Source organism: Pleurodeles waltl, chromosome 6, assembly GCF_031143425.1.
Source record: "Pleurodeles waltl isolate 20211129_DDA chromosome 6, aPleWal1.hap1.20221129, whole genome shotgun sequence".
Classification (NCBI taxonomy): domain Eukaryota; kingdom Metazoa; phylum Chordata; class Amphibia; order Caudata; family Salamandridae; genus Pleurodeles; species Pleurodeles waltl.
This window is the reverse complement of record NC_090445.1, coordinates 1263350189-1263373417: the sequence shown is the minus strand read 5'-3', so window position 1 is coordinate 1263373417 and position 23229 is coordinate 1263350189.

Genomic DNA, 23229 nt, shown 5'->3' with positions numbered 1-23229 from the left:
ACAGCTTCAAATCTAAGACTTAACTAAACTGTCTTTCACATGTCAATGATTGGTTCCTCTTCTCCTGTTCCCACTGTCAGGCTCATTAGGTAGCATTTTTGTATCCATCATTACTCCAGTTAGTGCATCCATTGTTAGCTCCTGGGAACAGCATCAAACTATACATTGTATCATCTACTATTGCAAGATCTTCTAGCAGGCAGTTCTCATGGGAAAGTTGAAGACATCTGCTAACATGTAGTCAATTCAGTGAAAAACAATACATGAATTAACTTCTCTAGACATACATTCCCACAAATTTTATTTCAACACTGCAGCTTAACATGAGGCTGTGCAAACTAGGCCCAAACCTCGCTAGCCTTCGGCCTATAATTAATACAACAAATACATAATGCAAAATCATTAATAAAACACACTACTAAAATAACCTAAACATATGCACCTCAATTAATTATTAATATGCATTTAATAAGGACACTTCATGATTAATGACGGCCAGTCAAGTTGTCACATTTTCTAGGTTAGTCTAATTCTATGCGGTTCATAATCCAAAGTACATAAAATCATTAGTAATAAATTTGGCGTTCACAATCCCTCCTCTGATGACTAAAGATGTCATTGCACTTTACATCTTCCCACACACATTTCACACTCCCCTAAAATTTGTCCTCCTTGTATCTTTTATTTCTTCTTTCCCTTTCAAATTTTCCCTAAACAATCTCTCCATTTTAATTTCTTCCCTCCTCTGATCATTTTTCAATTTCTTTACCTTAATCACGTTATACAATTTACATATTCCCCATACTCCAATTACGCAAATTACAATAATCAATATTACTTGTGTTATCTTCATTACTATCCCTCTCTCTAGGTTACCAAGCCAATTTCCCATTGAGGCAAAACCTTTGGCAACATTCTCCCAAACTCCTGGTTTCTTTAGATCTTTCAGATCAACTCTATCATTAGTCAAATTGCTAATAAGTCTTCTGATTTCATTACTATTGTTAGGTTAATATGAGCAACAATGTTGCGGATTCTACATTTTACAAACTCCTCCCTCATTTGCTAAAAGGATGTCTAATGCAAGGCAGTTCTGAAGAGTCATAGATCTTACCGCAGCCATTTCTGCATCCATTAGGATCATGGCTCCTGAAAAATTTGTCAGCATGTTATCCACAATAGCAGACAACTTTAGAATTTTCAACAAATTCAGAAGAACTCCCACTAAAGGAATTATTGCTCCAAATCTGTCTCCAACTATGCCAGAATATGATTCTCACTTTTGTCTAGTATGAAGTAATTCAGTCATCTTAGGTATCTTACTCAAGTTCTCAAGTTGAAATATCTTTGGGAAAACTAAACCCAAATGACATGTGCTGTACTATCCTTTAGGAAGACAGTAATACGCATTTGGTCCGCAGATGTAAAAAACATCTGGAATTGCTGGGTCTTGTCCATTCAACATGAACATCCATTTATTCAAACAAAAGTACATGTCTATATTCACTTGTTCCCACAAACAAAGTATCAGTTCTATATTTAGACCTGTATACACAAAGCTTTCCTACGTGTTGTACATCTAAAGCTAGCCTCCCTTGTGCCTTTATGTCACTAACTGCATGATCATTTCTACATTCCTTTTTCTCTAAGCCCTTTTCTAATTTCTCCCCCTTAGTGGTTTTCTTCTATCATTTATCTGATCTTAGAAGCTCCTTTCTATGGGTGTAACCAAGCATGTTAAATTGTTTCTGTGTGCGTAAGCAGTGCCAAAAGTCAATGTAGGTTCAAAGAATTCTCTCACTAATTCTATGGTGTTCTCCTTAGCTACACTACTCAGGTACTTAATTATAGGAACAAACAAAAATACTACGTCATAGTTTGAGTAGAAATATTGAATATACTCCTGTTTATCAAAATCTTGTTAGTAACAGACTACAACTTATTCCATAAGTAAGGGGCAAAGTTATGGTAAGCAACGCCTTCTTCCACTGATGGAGGAATCAGTGTGCAGATATAACAATCTCTCGCATCTATCGTCTCAACATACTCACACAAGAAGCGATAGAAAACATTTTAAGAAAGGTCTTCTTGATTATTGTCTATGTGCAAATATTTCTCATCTATCCTGAACCTAAGTACTTACGTGAATCCAGTAGTTATCTCTGAAGCTGAGATATGGTTGGCCACAGTCTTATCCAAAAGAGTCATGCTCACAATCAACACCAGACACAATATCATGCATACAATCAGCAAACCAGTACTCATGTATCTAAAGCACCTATCCTTCCTACCCTGTTGGCTAAGGTTACTCATGAACTGTAAGGAATCAGAAAGTACAAGAGAAAATTATACCAATGCAGCAAAAATCAAAAACAAAACCTTCAATCTTCTTTAGCAGTTATTTACAGCTTTCAGTCTTTCTTCCAGGACCTTTTGTCAAAAAGATATACTCAAGTGGGCATGTTTTCCAAGTTGCACATTATTTTCTAGGTTAGTCAAATTCTATGCAGATTCACAATTCAAAGTGCATAAAATCATAAGTCATAAATTCAGCGTTCTCAATGCCATTAACTTTTTTTTACAGACTAGGCTAAAACAAGGTTCTTTTAATTGGCAATGGTTTGTTTAAATACTCAGTTATTCTACCAACAATAGTTTTCAGTTAATCAAGGGAAAGTATTTCACTAGGAATAGAGCTGGTTGGAATTCTATTAGTTGGCTAAAGGCAATGACTAGAGTGACATTAGAACAGCTGGTGGATCTGAAACAACCCTCCTGCACTCTTTACTGATCACTGCCACTTCAGAACAGCGCATTTTATTTGGGACAAGCCTAAACATATTCACACATATCATCATGGTTAGAACAACAGAATTCTGAACACTTTTAGGAAGGGTATGGACCTCTAAATCAAACTCCACCAAGTTTTCCAATGGAAAAAGAAATAGTGGAACTGTGATCTGCATACGCCTGGAGGAAATGAATTTAATGCAGGTGAATGAAAAGGCATTGCCCCTTCACAGTGTGATCGCAAATAATAATGTACGTTTTTTTAGTAACATATACAGCATTGCACCCTTTGCAAAAAGTGGGTACTCCCATATGTGATCTTTCCTCAGAATAGCATTGGTTCAAAACAGTAAATACACAAGTGCCAAAGGAAAGGTCACATCCTACGATGATTTTTGAAACTAGGCATGAAGGGCTGTGGTGTTAACAACCACATATGTTGAATAAGAATTGTACAGGTCATTGAAGGGGCACCCTTATAGAAGTTGATTTATTACCAAATCTTTTAATGTTTATTATATGCAATACTACTGAATCAATGCTAGTAACCCTACTCTTAAATGCAGAGTGTTTGTATTCTTTAGGGGAATCATGTACAAGATTTGGGGGTCAGTATTTAGAGTGTGAAATCCCTATCACAGTGTGTCATCAAGTTCAGAATCAAAATCTGTTGTTTTTCATATCAGTATAATGAAACGGAACATATTAGAATTTGCTCTCTTATCCATGTCTGGCAGGTTTGTCCCCACCTTGCTAGGGTCTTGGCTGTTGACAAGCAATATCACCCACCATCAATAATTAAGCTTCATTGGGAGGATCTTGCTGTGTATCTCTCACAATATTTGCAGGACAGAGAATTAGGGTCTTATTTAGATATTGGTGGTAACAGTCCTGCCGCCGGTTTTCCAACTGAAAACCCACCTGCTGCCATGACGGTCTGCCGACCAGATTAGATGTTGGTAGGTTCATAGATTAAAGACTCTGGTGGTCCGTCACCACCACCTAGAATCACCACCCATGTCAACGGTGCAATAGGCAAATGCGTCTGGTGGCGGGACTCCAGCCCCTTTTACTGCCTAGCTAATCACGATGTGCAGTCCCACCGGAGCAACTGTGATGGCTAAACCTCCACATCTGAGTTGGCAGATTGGAAGGATAAAAGAACAAAACGCACCTTTTTTGCACTTTTCCGCTTTCCTGCTGACATGAACCCAATAGTGGCGATGATACCTCTGCTGCTGCTGGACTAAGACGAAATCCAACACCATCATCGCCGGAACCAGAGGTAAGTCACTGTATTACCTGTCATCCTCGGACTTGGCACAGTACAACAGTACTGGACTTGATTTCCTTTACCCAAGGGCCCCAGACAACAGTATAACAATGTGCAATCTATATGCCTGCAGTGTGGCACTTACAGACATTTTTAAAAACAGACCTTGAAATGTCTGTAGTACCAGCAACCTGGCACTAATTGCCTTCAGGGCAATAATGTCCCGACAACCAGATCTTAATAAAGATGGTATCCCCCATAGGATTTACTTTACTTCATGACACGTAGCAATTACAATACAAAATGCTAAAATTAGTGTACGCCAAATGTACAACCAATTTTACCTCTAAACTGCAAACATGTCAGAGGTCTAGGAAGCTCACATTTCCTCTTGGTGTCCGCAATGATTTCAAAGAATAGGTGACATTGAAACCCAAAGTGAATTGTGCCCTTGATAATTGGGTAATGCATATGTGCATATTACTGACACAGCATTTCATAATGAACGCATATGCATTCTCCAGTCACAATATCAGAAAGACACACACGTTTGGTGTAAGTGTCCAGTAACATGATTAATGCTTACACCAAAATCATCCTGTTCATCACCAAAATTCATCCCTTACATATTAATAAAAAAAAATATATACAACCTGTGATTGTCACTCTCACAAATGAGAGGAAGTGCATGGCTGAAACATTAGCAGAAATAACACCATCAGTAAACAATGTGTAGCAATCAAAAGAAGGCCAGGACTAAGGTAATCGCCAAAATAAAGTACTTTTAGGTAGTAATGAGATACTTCTCTCAAATTAGAAAAAAAAGATTTAAATGAACTTACAAGAATAACTATGTAAATATGTACCCATTTTGCCTTTGCCCATGTGGGCCATAAAATGGGCCACACTTGCCTCCAAAAGTCACTGCCAGAAGGAACCTCCTCTGGAAGGGGCATCTATGGGACAGAGAGAGCGGGCAGCTCAATGATGTCAAAGTGAGGGGGTCCTGGGCTTGGAAGGGGTGGTTTTGGGTTTGGGATGGGTGGGTTTGTGTTTAGGAAGGGTGGGTTTGGTTTTGGTAGGGGTGGGTTCAGATTTGGAAGGGGTGATGTTGGATTTGAAAGTGGTAGGATTGGATGTAGAAGGAGTGGGTTTGGATTTGAAAGACACCAGGGTTGAGTGGTCAGACGGTTGGGAGGGTTGGTCTGGGAGGTTGTAGGGATAAGGGCCATGACAAACATAATATCCTCCTATGGGAAAAGGGCAGGGTGATTGGGAGGGAGTTCAGGTTGAGAGGTAGAAGGAGTGTCTGTGTCTGTTCTGCATTTGTGTGTTGAAGGTGTGGGTGCCTGAGGGTCTGGTGTATGTGCTGCGTGTTTTGATTTGTGTCTCTTACCGATTGTCTGTTGGGTGGGTGAGTGTGGGTGCAGTAAAAAATGGCACTTGTTGCAGTTACCCCCCACTTTTTTACTAATAGTGATGCTGACTTGACTGAGAGTGTGCTGGGACCCTGCTAACCAGGCCACAGCACAAGTGTTCTTTTCCTAAAAATATGCAGTTGTTTCCAAAATTGGCACACCCCAGGCACCCAGATAAGTATTTTGTAAAAGGCACCAGTGGTACCAAGGGCTATGTGACCAGGAAAGATCCCTAAGGGCTGCAGCATGTGTTGTGCCACCCTAATGGACCCCTCACCTAACACATGCACACTGCCATTGCAGATTGTGCATGTTGGGGGGGAGAAAAAGGCAAAGTTGACATGGCATCCCCCTCAGGGTGCCATGCACCCAAAACACTGCCTGAGGCATAGGTAAGTAACCCCTCTAGCAAGCCTTAAAGCCCTAAGAAAGGGTGCACTATACCACAGGTGAGGGCATAGTTGAATGAGCAATATGCCACTACCGTGTCTAAGTCCATTTATAGACATTGTAAGTACAGTGTGGCCATATTAAGTATGTGGTCTGGGAGTTTGTCAAAACGAACTCCACAGTTCCATAATGGCTACACTGAACACTGGGAAGTTTGGTATCAAACTTTTCGGAATAATAAACCCACACTGATGCCAGTGTTGAATTTATTTAAAAAGTGCATACAGAGAGCTCTTAGAGATGTTCCCTGTATTTTACCCCATCCTTCAGTACAGGACTGACTGGTCTGTGCCAGCCTGCCACTGAGATATGATTTTCTGACTCCCTGGGGTGAGAGCATTTGTGCTCTCTGAGGCCGGAAACAACGCCCGCACTGGGAGGAGGTTCTTTACATCTCCCCCTGCAGGAACTGTAGCACCTAGCGGTGAGCCTCAAAGGCTCAGGCTTCATGTTACAATCCCCCAGGGCACTCCAGCTAGTGGAGATGCCCAGGCCCCGACAAAACCCCCACTTTTGGTGGCAAGTCCTGAGGGATAATTAGGAAAAACAAGGAATAGTCACCACCTCAGCCAGGACCACCCCTAAGTTGACATGTCCTGCAGGTTCAGCGACCTCTGGAAAACCTCCAGAGGACTGCCTGCATCAAAGAGGATCAAGAACTCCCCTGGACAGCGGGCCTGTCCAAAGAAGAACAGAAGAAAAAACCTCTTCTGAAGGACTCCCACCTCACTCCAGAAGCGAGAGTCATAACCACTCTGCACCCAACGTCCACGGCCCGAGTCCAGGTGGCCCTACAGACCAGAGCGGACCCGCCAGGTGATGGCGACCAAGTGCCCACCCTGACGGGACTGCCCTGGACGAGGATGACCAATGCCAATGGACCCACTGCACCGCAGCCCCTAGGCCTTGGAGGAATCAACACCCAATGCAGTGACAATCAACAGGTGGCCCTCTTCCCTGTCTGACTGGTGGTGTGCCCGAGACCCCCCCCCCCCGGACCTCCTCTACAGCACCTGAGTGACCCCCGGGGTCCCCTCTTGGAGTTACATTGGAAACCCGATACCCTGTTTGCACCCTGCACCTGGCCGTCTCAGTGCCACTGAGGGTGTGGGATTGGTGCCTACTTGGGGCCCCTCCCGTGCTCCTCTAATCCCCCCTGGTCTGCCCTCCGAGCCGCGGGTTCTTACCTGCTGGCAGACCGAATTCAGAGTACCCCCTGTCTCCATAGGAGCCCACGTTAAAATTGCTCAACTTTGACCTCCACACCCGGCCAGCCCCGTGTTGCTGGTGGTGGGTGTTTGGGGTTGAATTAAACCCCAAACGGTGGACTACCTACAACCTGGAGACTGGAACTGTAAGTCTTGTACTTACCTCTAAATCTGTACTTTATTTTCTTCCCCCATGAACTGCTCTGAAAATGCCCTGTGTCCACCTTTAAAATAGATATTCTGTTTTCTTAAAAACTGTTTACTACACTAAAGTGAAACAAAGTTACATTGATGTCTATGCTAAGTACTTACCTGCAACAGTATTTACTTCTGTACTGAGTCTTGTGGTTCTAATAATAAAGTAACACAAATATATTTTTCTATATAAAATCCTATTGCTCTGGAGTTAAGTCATTGAGTGTGTGTTTCTTCTATTGCTTGTGTGTGTTCAACAAATGCATAACACTACCCTCTGATAAGACTAACTGCTCAACCACACTACCACAAATACAGCATTAGTATTAGCTATTATTGCCTCTGTCAAGCCTCATCGGGAGCCCCTGGACTCTGTACACACTATGGGGGTCATTCTGACCCCGGCGGTCAGAGACCGCCGGGGCCAGGGTCGGCGGGAGCACCTTAATCACCTTAATCACGTTATACAATTTACATATTCCCCATACTCCAATTACGCAAATTACAATAATCAATATTACTTGTGTTATCTTCATTACTATCCCTCTCTCTAGGTTACCAAGCCAATTTCCCATTGAGGCAAAACCTTTGGCAACATTCTCCCAAACTCCTGGTTTCTTTAGATCTTTCAGATCAACTCTATCATTAGTCAAATTGCTAATAAGTCTTCTGATTTCATTACTATTGTTAGGTTAATATGAGCAACAATGTTGCGGATTCTACATTTTACAAACTCCTCCCTCATTTGCTAAAAGGATGTCTAATGCAAGGCAGTTCTGAAGAGTCATAGATCTTACCGCAGCCATTTCTGCATCCATTAGGATCATGGCTCCTGAAAAATTTGTCAGCATGTTATCCACAATAGCAGACAACTTTAGAATTTTCAACAAATTCAGAAGAACTCCCACTAAAGGAATTATTGCTCCAAATCTGTCTCCAACTATGCCAGAATATGATTCTCACTTTTGTCTAGTATGAAGTAATTCAGTCATCTTAGGTATCTTACTCAAGTTCTCAAGTTGAAATATCTTTGGGAAAACTAAACCCAAATGACATGTGCTGTACTATCCTTTAGGAAGACAGTAATACGCATTTGGTCCGCAGATGTAAAAAACATCTGGAATTGCTGGGTCTTGTCCATTCAACATGAACATCCATTTATTCAAACAAAAGTACATGTCTATATTCACTTGTTCCCACAAACAAAGTATCAGTTCTATATTTAGACCTGTATACACAAAGCTTTCCTACGTGTTGTACATCTAAAGCTAGCCTCCCTTGTGCCTTTATGTCACTAACTGCATGATCATTTCTACATTCCTTTTTCTCTAAGCCCTTTTCTAATTTCTCCCCCTTAGTGGTTTTCTTCTATCATTTATCTGATCTTAGAAGCTCCTTTCTATGGGTGTAACCAAGCATGTTAAATTGTTTCTGTGTGCGTAAGCAGTGCCAAAAGTCAATGTAGGTTCAAAGAATTCTCTCACTAATTCTATGGTGTTCTCCTTAGCTACACTACTCAGGTACTTAATTATAGGAACAAACAAAAATACTACGTCATAGTTTGAGTAGAAATATTGAATATACTCCTGTTTATCAAAATCTTGTTAGTAACAGACTACAACTTATTCCATAAGTAAGGGGCAAAGTTATGGTAAGCAACGCCTTCTTCCACTGATGGAGGAATCAGTGTGCAGATATAACAATCTCTCGCATCTATCGTCTCAACATACTCACACAAGAAGCGATAGAAAACATTTTAAGAAAGGTCTTCTTGAGTATTGTCTATGTGCAAATATTTCTCATCTATCCTGAACCTAAGTACTTATGTGAATCCAGTAGTTATCTCTGAAGCTGAGATATGGTTGGCCACAGTCTTATCCAAAAGAGTCATGCTCACAATCAACACCAGACACAATATCATGCATACAATCAGCAAACCAGTACTCATGTATCTAAAGCACCTATCCTTCCTACCCTGTTGGCTAAGGTTACTCATGAACTGTAAGGAATCAGAAAGTACAAGAGAAAATTATACCAATGCAGCAAAAATCAAAAACAAAACCTTCAATCTTCTTTAGCAGTTATTTACAGCTTTCAGTCTTTCTTCCAGGACCTTTTGTCAAAAAGATATACTCAAGTGGCATGTTTTCCAAGTTGCACATTATTTTCTAGGTTAGTCAAATTCTATGCAGATTCACAATTCAAAGTGCATAAAATCATAAGTCATAAATTCAGCGTTCTCAATGCCATTAACTTTTTTTTACAGACTAGGCTAAAACAAGGTTCTTTTAATTGGCAATGGTTTGTTTAAATACTCAGTTATTCTACCAACAATAGTTTTCAGTTAATCAAGGGAAAGTATTTCACTAGGAATAGAGCTGGTTGGAATTCTATTAGTTGGCTAAAGGCAATGACTAGAGTGACATTAGAACAGCTGGTGGATCTGAAACAACCCTCCTGCACTCTTTACTGATCACTGCCACTTCAGAACAGCGCATTTTATTTGGGACAAGCCTAAACATATTCACACATATCATCATGGTTAGAACAACAGAATTCTGAACACTTTTAGGAAGGGTATGGACCTCTAAATCAAACTCCACCAAGTTTTCCAATGGAAAAATAAATAGTGGAACTGTGATCTGCATACGCCTGGAGGAAATGAATTTAATGCAGGTGAATGAAAAGGCATTGCCCCTTCACAGTGTGATCGCAAATAATAATGTACGTTTTTTTAGTAACATATACAGCATTGCACCCTTTGCAAAAAGTGGGTACTCCCATATGTGATCTTTCCTCAGAATAACATTGGTTCAAAACAGTAAATACACAAGTGCCAAAGGAAAGGTCACATCCTACGATGATTTTTGAAACTAGGCATGAAGGGCTGTGGTGTTAACAACCACATATGTTGAATAAGAATTGTACAGGTCATTGAAGGGGCACCCTTATAGAAGTTGATTTATTTCCAAATCTTTTAATGTTTATTATATGCAATACTACTGAATCAATGCTAGTAACCCTACTCTTAAATGCAGAGTGTTTGTATTCTTTAGGGGAATCATGTACAAGATTTGGGGGTCAGTATTTAGAGTGTGAAATCCCTATCACAGTGTGTCATCAAGTTCAGAATCAAAATCTGTTGTTTTTCATATCAGTATAATGAAACAGAACATATTAGAATTTGCTCTCTTATCCATGTCTGGCAGGTTTGTCCCCACCTTGCTAGGGTCTTGGCTGTTGACAAGCAATATCACCCACCATCAATAATTAAGCTTCATTGGGAGGATCTTGCTGTGTATCTCTCACAATATTTGCAGGACAGAGAATTAGGGTCTTATTTAGATATTGGTGGTAACAGTCCTGCCGCCGGTTTTCCAACTGAAAACCCACCTGCTGCCATGACGGTCTGCCGACCAGATTAGATGTTGGTAGGTTCATAGATTAAAGACTCTGGTGGTCCGTCACCACCACCTAGAATCACCACCCATGTCAACGGTGCAATAGGCAAATGCGTCTGGTGGCGGGACTCCAGCCCCTTTTACTGCCTAGCTAATCACGATGTGGAGTCCCACCGGAGCAACTGTGATGGCTAAACCTCCACATCTGAGTTGGCAGATTGGAAGGATAAAAGAACAAAACGCACCTTTTTTGCACTTTTCCGCTTTCCTGCTGACATGAACCCAATAGTGGCGATGATACCTCTGCTGCTGCTGGACTAAGACGAAATCCAACACCATCATCGCCGGAACCAGAGGTAAGTCACTGTATTACCTGTCATCCTCGGACTTGGCACAGTACAACAGTACTGGACTTGATTTCCTTTACCCAAGGGCCCCAGACAACAGTATAACAATGTGCAATCTATATGCCTGCAGTGTGGCACTTACAGACATTTTTAAAAACAGACCTTGAAATGTCTGTAGTACCAGCAACCTGGCACTAATTGCCTTCAGGGCAATAATGTCCCGACCACCAGATCTTAATAAAGATGGTATCCCCCATAGGATTTACTTTACTTCATGACACGTAGCAATTACAATACAAAATGCTAAAATTAGTGTACGCCAAATGTACAACCAATTTTACCTCTAAACTGCAAACATGTCAGAGGTCTAGGAAGCTCACATTTCCTCTTGGTGTCCGCAATGATTTCAAAGAATAGGTGACATTGAAACCCAAAGTGAATTGTGCCCTTGATAATTGGGTAATGCATATGTGCATATTACTGACACAGCATTTCATAATGAACGCATATGCATTCTCCAGTCACAATATCAGAAAGACACACACGTTTGGTGTAAGTGTCCAGTAACATGATTAATGCTTACACCAAAATCATCCTGTTCATCACCAAAATTCATCCCTTACATATTAATAAAAAAAAATATATACAACCTGTGATTGTCACTCTCACAAATGAGAGGAAGTGCATGGCTGAAACATTAGCAGAAATAACACCATCAGTAAACAATGTGTAGCAATCAAAAGAAGGCCAGGACTAAGGTAATCGCCAAAATAAAGTACTTTTAGGTAGTAATGAGATACTTCTCTCAAATTAGAAAAAAAAGATTTAAATGAACTTACAAGAATAACTATGTAAATATGTACCCATTTTGCCTTTGCCCATGTGGGCCATAAAATGGGCCACACTTGCCTCCAAAAGTCACTGCCAGAAGGAACCTCCTCTGGAAGGGGCATCTATGGGACAGAGAGAGCGGGCAGCTCAATGATGTCAAAGTGAGGGGGTCCTGGGCTTGGAAGGGGTGGTTTTGGGTTTGGGATGGGTGGGTTTGTGTTTAGGAAGGGTGGGTTTGGTTTTGGTAGGGGTGGGTTCAGATTTGGAAGGGGTGATGTTGGATTTGAAAGTGGTAGGATTGGATGTAGAAGGAGTGGGTTTGGATTTGAAAGACACCAGGGTTGAGTGGTCAGACGGTTGGGAGGGTTGGTCTGGGAGGTTGTAGGGATAAGGGCCATGACAAACATAATATCCTCCTATGGGAAAAGGGCAGGGTGATTGGGAGGGAGTTCAGGTTGAGAGGTAGAAGGAGTGTCTGTGTCTGTTCTGCATTTGTGTGTTGAAGGTGTGGGTGCCTGAGGGTCTGGTGTATGTGCTGCGTGTTTTGATTTGTGTCTCTTACCGATTGTCTGTTGGGTGGGTGAGTGTGGGTGCAGTAAAAAATGGCACTTGTTGCAGTTACCCCCCACTTTTTTACTAATAGTGATGCTGACTTGACTGAGAGTGTGCTGGGACCCTGCTAACCAGGCCACAGCACTAGTGTTCTTTCCCTAAAAATATGCAGTTGTTTCCAAAATTGGCACACCCCAGGCACCCAGATAAGTATTTTGTAAAAGGCACCAGTGGTACCAAGGGCTATGTGACCAGGAAAGATCCCTAAGGGCTGCAGCATGTGTTGTGCCACCCTAATGGACCCCTCACCTAACACATGCACACTGCCATTGCAGATTGTGCATGTTGGGGGGGAGAAAAAGGCAAAGTTGACATGGCATCCCCCTCAGGGTGCCATGCACCCAAAACACTGCCTGAGGCATAGGTAAGTAACCCCTCTAGCAAGCCTTAAAGCCCTAAGAAAGGGTGCACTATACCACAGGTGAGGGCATAGTTGAATGAGCAATATGCCACTACCGTGTCTAAGTCCATTTATAGACATTGTAAGTACAGTGTGGCCATATTAAGTATGTGGTCTGGGAGTTTGTCAAAACGAACTCCACAGTTCCATAATGGCTACACTGAACACTGGGAAGTTTGGTATCAAACTTTTCGGAATAATAAACCCACACTGATGCCAGTGTTGAATTTATTTAAAAAGTGCATACAGAGAGCTCTTAGAGATGTTCCCTGTATTTTACCCCATCCTTCAGTACAGGACTGACTGGTCTGTGCCAGCCTGCCACTGAGATATGATTTTCTGACTCCCTGGGGTGAGAGCATTTGTGCTCTCTGAGGCCGGAAACAACGCCCGCACTGGGAGGAGGTTCTTTACATCTCCCCCTGCAGGAACTGTAGCACCTAGCGGTGAGCCTCAAAGGCTCAGGCTTCATGTTACAATCCCCCAGGGCACTCCAGCTAGTGGAGATGCCCAGGCCCCGACAAAACCCCCACTTTTGGTGGCAAGTCCTGAGGGATAATTAGGAAAAACAAGGAATAGTCACCACCTCAGCCAGGACCACCCCTAAGTTGACATGTCCTGCAGGTTCAGCGACCTCTGGAAAACCTCCAGAGGACTGCCTGCATCAAAGAGGATCAAGAACTCCCCTGGACAGCGGGCCTGTCCAAAGAAGAACAGAAGAAAAAACCTCTTCTGAAGGACTCCCACCTCACTCCAGAAGCGAGAGTCATAACCACTCTGCACCCAACGTCCACGGCCCGAGTCCAGGTGGCCCTACAGACCAGAGCGGACCCGCCAGGTGATGGCGACCAAGTGCCCACCCTGACGGGACTGCCCTGGACGAGGATGACCAATGCCAATGGACCCACTGCACCGCAGCCCCTAGGCCTTGGAGGAATCAACACCCCATGCAGTGACAATCAACAGGTGGCCCTCTTCCCTGTCTGACTGGTGGTGTGCCCGAGACCCCCCCCCCCGGACCTCCTCTACAGCACCTGAGTGACCCCCGGGGTCCCCTCTTGGAGTTACATTGGAAACCCAATACCCTGTTTGCACCCTGCACCTGGCCGTCTCAGTGCCACTGAGGGTGTGGGATTGGTGCCTACTTGGGGCCCCTCCCGTGCTCCTCTAATCCCCCCTGGTCTGCCCTCCGAGCCGCGGGTTCTTACCTGCTGGCAGACCGAATTCAGAGTACCCCCTGTCTCCATAGGAGCCCACGTTAAAATTGCTCAACTTTGACCTCCACACCCGGCCAGCCCCGTGTTGCTGGTGGTGGGTGTTTGGGGTTGAATTAAACCCCCAACGGTGGACTACCTACAACCTGGAGACTGGAACTGTAAGTCTTGTACTTACCTCTAAATCTGTACTTTATTTTCTTCCCCCATGAACTGCTCTGAAAATGCCCTGTGTCCACCTTTAAAATAGATATTCTGTTTTCTTAAAAACTGTTTACTACACTAAAGTGAAACAAAGTTACATTGATGTCTATGCTAAGTACTTACCTGCAACAGTATTTACTTCTGTACTGAGTCTTGTGGTTCTAATAATAAAGTAACACAAATATATTTTTCTATATAAAATCCTATTGCTCTGGAGTTAAGTCATTGAGTGTGTGTTTCTTCTATTGCTTGTGTGTGTTCAACAAATGCATAACACTACCCTCTGATAAGACTAACTGCTCAACCACACTACCACAAATACAGCATTAGTATTAGCTATTATTGCCTCTGTCAAGCCTCATCGGGAGCCCCTGGACTCTGTACACACTATGGGGGTCATTCTGACCCCGGCGGTCAGAGACCGCCGGGGCCAGGGTCGGCGGGAGCACCTTAATCACCTTAATCACGTTATACAATTTACATATTCCCCATACTCCAATTACGCAAATTACAATAATCAATATTACTTGTGTTATCTTCATTACTATCCCTCTCTCTAGGTTACCAAGCCAATTTCCCATTGAGGCAAAACCTTTGGCAACATTCTCCCAAACTCCTGGTTTCTTTAGATCTTTCAGATCAACTCTATCATTAGTCAAATTGCTAATAAGTCTTCTGATTTCATTACTATTGTTAGGTTAATATGAGCAACAATGTTGCGGATTCTACATTTTACAAACTCCTCCCTCATTTGCTAAAAGGATGTCTAATGCAAGGCAGTTCTGAAGAGTCATAGATCTTACCGCAGCCATTTCTGCATCCATTAGGATCATGGCTCCTGAAAAATTTGTCAGCATGTTATCCACAATAGCAGACAACTTTAGAATTTTCAACAAATTCAGAAGAACTCCCACTAAAGGAATTATTGCTCCAAATCTGTCTCCAACTATGCCAGAATATGATTCTCACTTTTGTCTAGTATGAAGTAATTCAGTCATCTTAGGTATCTTACTCAAGTTCTCAAGTTGAAATATCTTTGGGAAAACTAAACCCAAATGACATGTGCTGTACTATCCTTTAGGAAGACAGTAATACGCATTTGGTCCGCAGATGTAAAAAACATCTGGAATTGCTGGGTCTTGTCCATTCAACATGAACATCCATTTATTCAAACAAAAGTACATGTCTATATTCACTTGTTCCCACAAACAAAGTATCAGTTCTATATTTAGACCTGTATACACAAAGCTTTCCTACGTGTTGTACATCTAAAGCTAGCCTCCCTTGTGCCTTTATGTCACTAACTGCATGATCATTTCTACATTCCTTTTTCTCTAAGCCCTTTTCTAATTTCTCCCCCTTAGTGGTTTTCTTCTATCATTTATCTGATCTTAGAAGCTCCTTTCTATGGGTGTAACCAAGCATGTTAAATTGTTTCTGTGTGCGTAAGCAGTGCCAAAAGTCAATGTAGGTTCAAAGAATTCTCTCACTAATTCTATGGTGTTCTCCTTAGCTACACTACTCAGGTACTTAATTATAGGAACAAACAAAAATACTACGTCATAGTTTGAGTAGAAATATTGAATATACTCCTGTTTATCAAAATCTTGTTAGTAACAGACTACAACTTATTCCATAAGTAAGGGGCAAAGTTATGGTAAGCAACGCCTTCTTCCACTGATGGAGGAATCAGTGTGCAGATATAACAATCTCTCGCATCTATCGTCTCAACATACTCACACAAGAAGCGATAGAAAACATTTTAAGAAAGGTCTTCTTGAGTATTGTCTATGTGCAAATATTTCTCATCTATCCTGAACCTAAGTACTTATGTGAATCCAGTAGTTATCTCTGAAGCTGAGATATGGTTGGCCACAGTCTTATCCAAAAGAGTCATGCTCACAATCAACACCAGACACAATATCATGCATAAAATCAGCAAACCAGTACTCATGTATCTAAAGCACCTATCCTTCCTACCCTGTTGGCTAAGGTTACTCATGAACTGTAAGGAATCAGAAAGTACAAGAGAAAATTATACCAATGCAGCAAAAATCAAAAACAAAACCTTCAATCTTCTTTAGCAGTTATTTACAGCTTTCAGTCTTTCTTCCAGGACCTTTTGTCAAAAAGATATACTCAAGTGGGCATGTTTTCCAAGTTGCACATTATTTTCTAGGTTAGTCAAATTCTATGCAGATTCACAATTCAAAGTGCATAAAATCATAAGTCATAAATTCAGCGTTCTCAATGCCATTAACTTTTTTTTACAGACTAGGCTAAAACAAGGTTCTTTTAATTGGCAATGGTTTGTTTAAATACTCAGTTATTCTACCAACAATAGTTTTCAGTTAATCAAGGGAAAGTATTTCACTAGGAATAGAGCTGGTTGGAATTCTATTAGTTGGCTAAAGGCAATGACTAGAGTGACATTAGAACAGCTGGTGGATCTGAAACAACCCTCCTGCACTCTTTACTGATCACTGCCACTTCAGAACAGCGCATTTTATTTGGGACAAGCCTAAACATATTCACACATATCATCATGGTTAGAACAACAGAATTCTGAACACTTTTAGGAAGGGTATGGACCTCTAAATCAAACTCCACCAAGTTTTCCAATGGAAAAAGAAATAGTGGAACTGTGATCTGCATACGCCTGGAGGAAATGAATTTAATGCAGGTGAATGAAAAGGCATTGCCCCTTCACAGTGTGATCGCAAATAATAATGTACGTTTTTTTAGTAACATATACAGCATTGCACCCTTTGCAAAAAGTGGGTACTCCCATATGTGATCTTTCCTCAGAATAGCATTGGTTCAAAACAGTAAATACACAAGTGCCAAAGGAAAGGTCACATCCTACGATGATTTTTGAAACTAGGCATGAAGGGCTGTGGTGTTAACAACCACATATGTTGAATAAGAATTGTACAGGTCATTGAAGGGGCACCCTTATAGAAGTTGATTTATTACCAAATCTTTTAATGTTTATTATATGCAATACTACTGAATCAATGCTAGTAACCCTACTCTTAAATGCAGAGTGTTTGTATTCTTTAGGGGAATCATGTACAAGATTTGGGGGTCAGTATTTAGAGTGTGAAATCCCTATCACAGTGTGTCATCAAGTTCAGAATCAAAATCTGTTGTTTTTCATATCAGTATAATGAAACGGAACATATTAGAATTTGCTCTCTTATCCATGTCTGGCAGGTTTGTCCCACCTTGCTAGGGTCTTGGCTGTTGACAAGCAATATCACCCACCATCAATAATTAAGCTTCATTGGGAGGATCTTGCTGTGTATCTCTCACAATATTTGCAGGACAGAGAATTAGGGTCTTATTTAGATATTGGTGGTAACAGTCCTGCCGCCGGTTTTCCAACTGAAAACCCACCTGCTGCCATGACGGTCTGCCGACCAGATTAGATGTTGGTAGGTTCATAGATTAAAGACTCTGGTGGTCCGTCACCACCACCTAGAATCACCACCCATGTCAACGGTGCAATAGGCAAATGCGTCTGGTGGCGGGACTCCAGCCCCTTTTACTGCCGAGCTAATCACGATGTGCAGTCCCACCGGAGCAACTGTGATGGCTAAACCTCCACATCTGAGTTGGCAGATTGGAAGGATAAAAGAACAAAACACACCTTTTTTGCACTTTTCCGCTTTCCTGCTGACATGAACCCAATAGTGGCGATGATACCTCTGCTGCTGCTGGACTAAGACGAAATCCAACACCATCATCGCCGGAACCAGAGGTAAGTCACTGTATTACCTGTCATCCTCGGACTTGGCACAGTACAACAGTACTGGACTTGATTTCCTTTACCCAAGGGCCCCAGACAACAGTATAACAATGTGCAATCTATATGCCTGCAGTGTGGCACTTACAGACATTTTTAAAAACAGACCTTGAAATGTCTGTAGTACCAGCAACCTGGCACTAATTGCCTTCAGGGCAATAATGTCCCGACCACCAGATCTTAATAAAGATGGTATCCCCCATAGGATTTACTTTACTTCATGACACGTAGCAATTACAATACAAAATGCTAAAATTAGTGTACGCCAAATGTACAACCAATTTTACCTCTAAACTGCAAACATGTCAGAGGTCTAGGAAGCTCACATTTCCTCTTGGTGTCCGCAATGATTTCAAAGAATAGGTGACATTGAAACCCAAAGTGAATTGTGCCCTTGATAATTGGGTAATGCATATGTGCATATTACTGACACAGCATTTCATAATGAACGCATATGCATTCTCCAGTCACAATATCAGAAAGACACACACGTTTGGTGTAAGTGTCCAGTAACATGATTAATGCTTACACCAAAATCATCCTGTTCATCACCAAAATTCATCCCTTACATATTAATTAAAAAAAATATATACAACCTGTGATTGTCACTCTCACAAATGAGAGGAAGTGCATGGCTGAAACATTAGCAGAAATAACACCATCAGTAAACAATGTGTAGCAATCAAAAGAAGGCCAGGACTAAGGTAATCGCCAAAATAAAGTACTTTTAGGTAGTAATGAGATACTTCTCTCAAATTAGAAAAAAAAGATTTAAATGAACTTACAAGAATAACTATGTAAATATGTACCCATTTTGCCTTTGCCCATGTGGGCCATAAAATGGGCCACACTTGCCTCCAAAAGTCACTGCCAGAAGGAACCTCCTCTGGAAGGGGCATCTATGGGACAGAGAGAGCGGGCAGCTCAATGATGTCAAAGTGAGGGGGTCCTGGGCTTGGAAGGGGTGGTTTTGGGTTTGGGATGGGTGGGTTTGTGTTTAGGAAGGGTGGGTTTGGTTTTGGTAGGGGTGGGTTCAGATTTGGAAGGGGTGATGTTGGATTTGAAAGTGGTAGGATTGGATGTAGAAGGAGTGGGTTTGGATTTGAAAGACACCAGGGTTGAGTGGTCAGACGGTTGGGAGGGTTGGTCTGGGAGGTTGTAGGGATAAGGGCCATGACAAACATAATATCCTCCTATGGGAAAAGGGCAGGGTGATTGGGAGGGAGTTCAGGTTGAGAGGTAGAAGGAGTGTCTGTGTCTGTTCTGCATTTGTGTGTTGAAGGTGTGGGTGCCTGAGGGTCTGGTGTATGTGCTGCGTGTTTTGATTTGTGTCTCTTACCGATTGTCTGTTGGGTGGGTGAGTGTGGGTGCAGTAAAAAATGGCACTTGTTGCAGTTACCCCCCACTTTTTTACTAATAGTGATGCTGACTTGACTGAGAGTGTGCTGGGACCCTGCTAACCAGGCCACAGCACTAGTGTTCTTTCCCTAAAAATATGCAGTTGTTTCCAAAATTGGCACACCCCAGGCACCCAGATAAGTATTTTGTAAAAGGCACCAGTGGTACCAAGGGCTATGTGACCAGGAAAGATCCCTAAGGGCTGCAGCATGTGTTGTGCCACCCTAATGGACCCCTCACCTAACACATGCACACTGCCATTGCAGATTGTGCATGTTGGGGGGGAGAAAAAGGCAAAGTTGACATGGCATCCCCCTCAGGGTGCCATGCACCCAAAACACTGCCTGAGGCATAGGTAAGTAACCCCTCTAGCAAGCCTTAAAGCCCTAAGAAAGGGTGCACTATACCACAGGTGAGGGCATAGTTGAATGAGCAATATGCCACTACCGTGTCTAAGTCCATTTATAGACATTGTAAGTACAGTGTGGCCATATTAAGTATGTGGTCTGGGAGTTTGTCAAAACGAACTCCACAGTTCCATAATGGCTACACTGAACACTGGGAAGTTTGGTATCAAACTTTTCGGAATAATAAACCCACACTGATGCCAGTGTTGAATTTATTTAAAAAGTGCATACAGAGAGCTCTTAGAGATGTTCCCTGTATTTTACCCCATCCTTCAGTACAGGACTGACTGGTCTGTGCCAGCCTGCCACTGAGATATGATTTTCTGACTCCCTGGGGTGAGAGCATTTGTGCTCTCTGAGGCCGGAAACAACGCCCGCACTGGGAGGAGGTTCTTTACATCTCCCCCTGCAGGAACTGTAGCACCTAGCGGTGAGCCTCAAAGGCTCAGGCTTCATGTTACAATCCCCCAGGGCACTCCAGCTAGTGGAGATGCCCAGGCCCCGACAAAACCCCCACTTTTGGTGGCAAGTCCTGAGGGATAATTAGGAAAAACAAGGAATAGTCACCACCTCAGCCAGGACCACCCCTAAGTTGACATGTCCTGCAGGTTCAGCGACCTCTGGAAAACCTCCAGAGGACTGCCTGCATCAAAGAGGATCAAGAACTCCCCTGGACAGCGGGCCTGTCCAAAGAAGAACAGAAGAAAAAACCTCTTCTGAAGGACTCCCACCTCACTCCAGAAGCGAGAGTCATAACCACTCTGCACCCAACGTCCACGGCCCGAGTCCAGGTGGCCCTACAGACCAGAGCGGACCCGCCAGGTGATGGCGACCAAGTGCCCACCCTGACGGGACTGCCCTGGACGAGGATGACCAATGCCAATGGACCCACTGCACCGCAGCCCCTAGGCCTTGGAGGAATCAACACCCAATGCAGTGACAATCAACAGGTGGCCCTCTTCCCTGTCTGACTGGTGGTGTGCCCGAGACCCCCCCCCCCCGGACCTCCTCTACAGCACCTGAGTGACCCCCGGGGTCCCCTCTTGGAGTTACATTGGAAACCCGATACCCTGTTTGCACCCTGCACCTGGCCGTCTCAGTGCCACTGAGGGTGTGGGATTGGTGCCTACTTGGGGCCCCTCCCGTGCTCCTCTAATCCCCCCTGGTCTGCCCTCCGAGCCGCGGGTTCTTACCTGCTGGCAGACCGAATTCAGAGTACCCCCTGTCTCCATAGGAGCCCACGTTAAAATTGCTCAACTTTGACCTCCACACCCGGCCAGCCCCGTGTTGCTGGTGGTGGGTGTTTGGGGTTGAATTAAACCCCCAACGGTGGACTACCTACAACCTGGAGACTGGAACTGTAAGTCTTGTACTTACCTCTAAATCTGTACTTTATTTTCTTCCCCCATGAACTGCTCTGAAAATGCCCTGTGTCCACCTTTAAAATAGATATTCTGTTTTCTTAAAAACTGTTTACTACACTAAAGTGAAACAAAGTTACATTGATGTCTATGCTAAGTACTTACCTGCAACAGTATTTACTTCTGTACTGAGTCTTGTGGTTCTAATAATAAAGTAACACAAATATATTTTTCTATATAAAATCCTATTGCTCTGGAGTTAAGTCATTGAGTGTGTGTTTCTTCTATTGCTTGTGTGTGTTCAACAAATGCATAACACTACCCTCTGATAAGACTAACTGCTCAACCACACTACCACAAATACAGCATTAGTATTAGCTATTATTGCCTCTGTCAAGCCTCATCGGGAGCCCCTGGACTCTGTACACACTATGGGGGTCATTCTGACCCCGGCGGTCAGAGACCGCCGGGGCCAGGGTCGGCGGGAGCACCTTAATCACCTTAATCACGTTATACAATTTACATATTCCCCATACTCCAATTACGCAAATTACAATAATCAATATTACTTGTGTTATCTTCATTACTATCCCTCTCTCTAGGTTACCAAGCCAATTTCCCATTGAGGCAAAACCTTTGGCAACATTCTCCCAAACTCCTGGTTTCTTTAGATCTTTCAGATCAACTCTATCATTAGTCAAATTGCTAATAAGTCTTCTGATTTCATTACTATTGTTAGGTTAATATGAGCAACAATGTTGCGGATTCTACATTTTACAAACTCCTCCCTCATTTGCTAAAAGGATGTCTAATGCAAGGCAGTTCTGAAGAGTCATAGATCTTACCACAGCCATTTCTGCATCCATTAGGATCATGGCTCCTGAAAAATTTGTCAGCATGTTATCCACAATAGCAGACAACTTTAGAATTTTCAACAAATTCAGAAGAACTCCCACTAAAGGAATTATTGCTCCAAATCTGTCTCCAACTATGCCAGAATATGATTCTCACTTTTGTCTAGTATGAAGTAATTCAGTCATCTTAGGTATCTTACTCAAGTTCTCAAGTTGAAATATCTTTGGGAAAACTAAACCCAAATGACATGTGCTGTACTATCCTTTAGGAAGACAGTAATACGCATTTGGTCCGCAGATGTAAAAAACATCTGGAATTGCTGGGTCTTGTCCATTCAACATGAACATCCATTTATTCAAACAAAAGTACATGTCTATATTCACTTGTTCCCACAAACAAAGTATCAGTTCTATATTTAGACCTGTATACACAAAGCTTTCCTATGTGTTGTACATCTAAAGCTAGCCTCCCTTGTGCCTTTATGTCACTAACTGCATGATCATTTCTACATTCCTTTTTCTCTAAGCCCTTTTCTAATTTCTCCCCCTTAGTGGTTTTCTTCTATCATTTATCTGATCTTAGAAGCTCCTTTCTATGGGTGTAACCAAGCATGTTAAATTGTTTCTGTGTGCGTAAGCAGTGCCAAAAGTCAATGTAGGTTCAAAGAATTCTCTCACTAATTCTATGGTGTTCTCCTTAGCTACACTACTCAGGTACTTAATTATAGGAACAAACAAAAATACTACGTCATAGTTTGAGTAGAAATATTGAATATACTCCTGTTTATCAAAATCTTGTTAGTAACAGACTACAACTTATTCCATAAGTAAGGGGCAAAGTTATGGTAAGCAACGCCTTCTTCCACTGATGGAGGAATCAGTGTGCAGATATAACAATCTCTCGCATCTATCGTCTCAACATACTCACACAAGAAGCGATAGAAAACATTTTAAGAAAGGTCTTCTTGAGTATTGTCTATGTGCAAATATTTCTCATTTATCCTGAACCTAAGTACTTATGTGAATCCAGTAGTTATCTCTGAAGCTGAGATATGGTT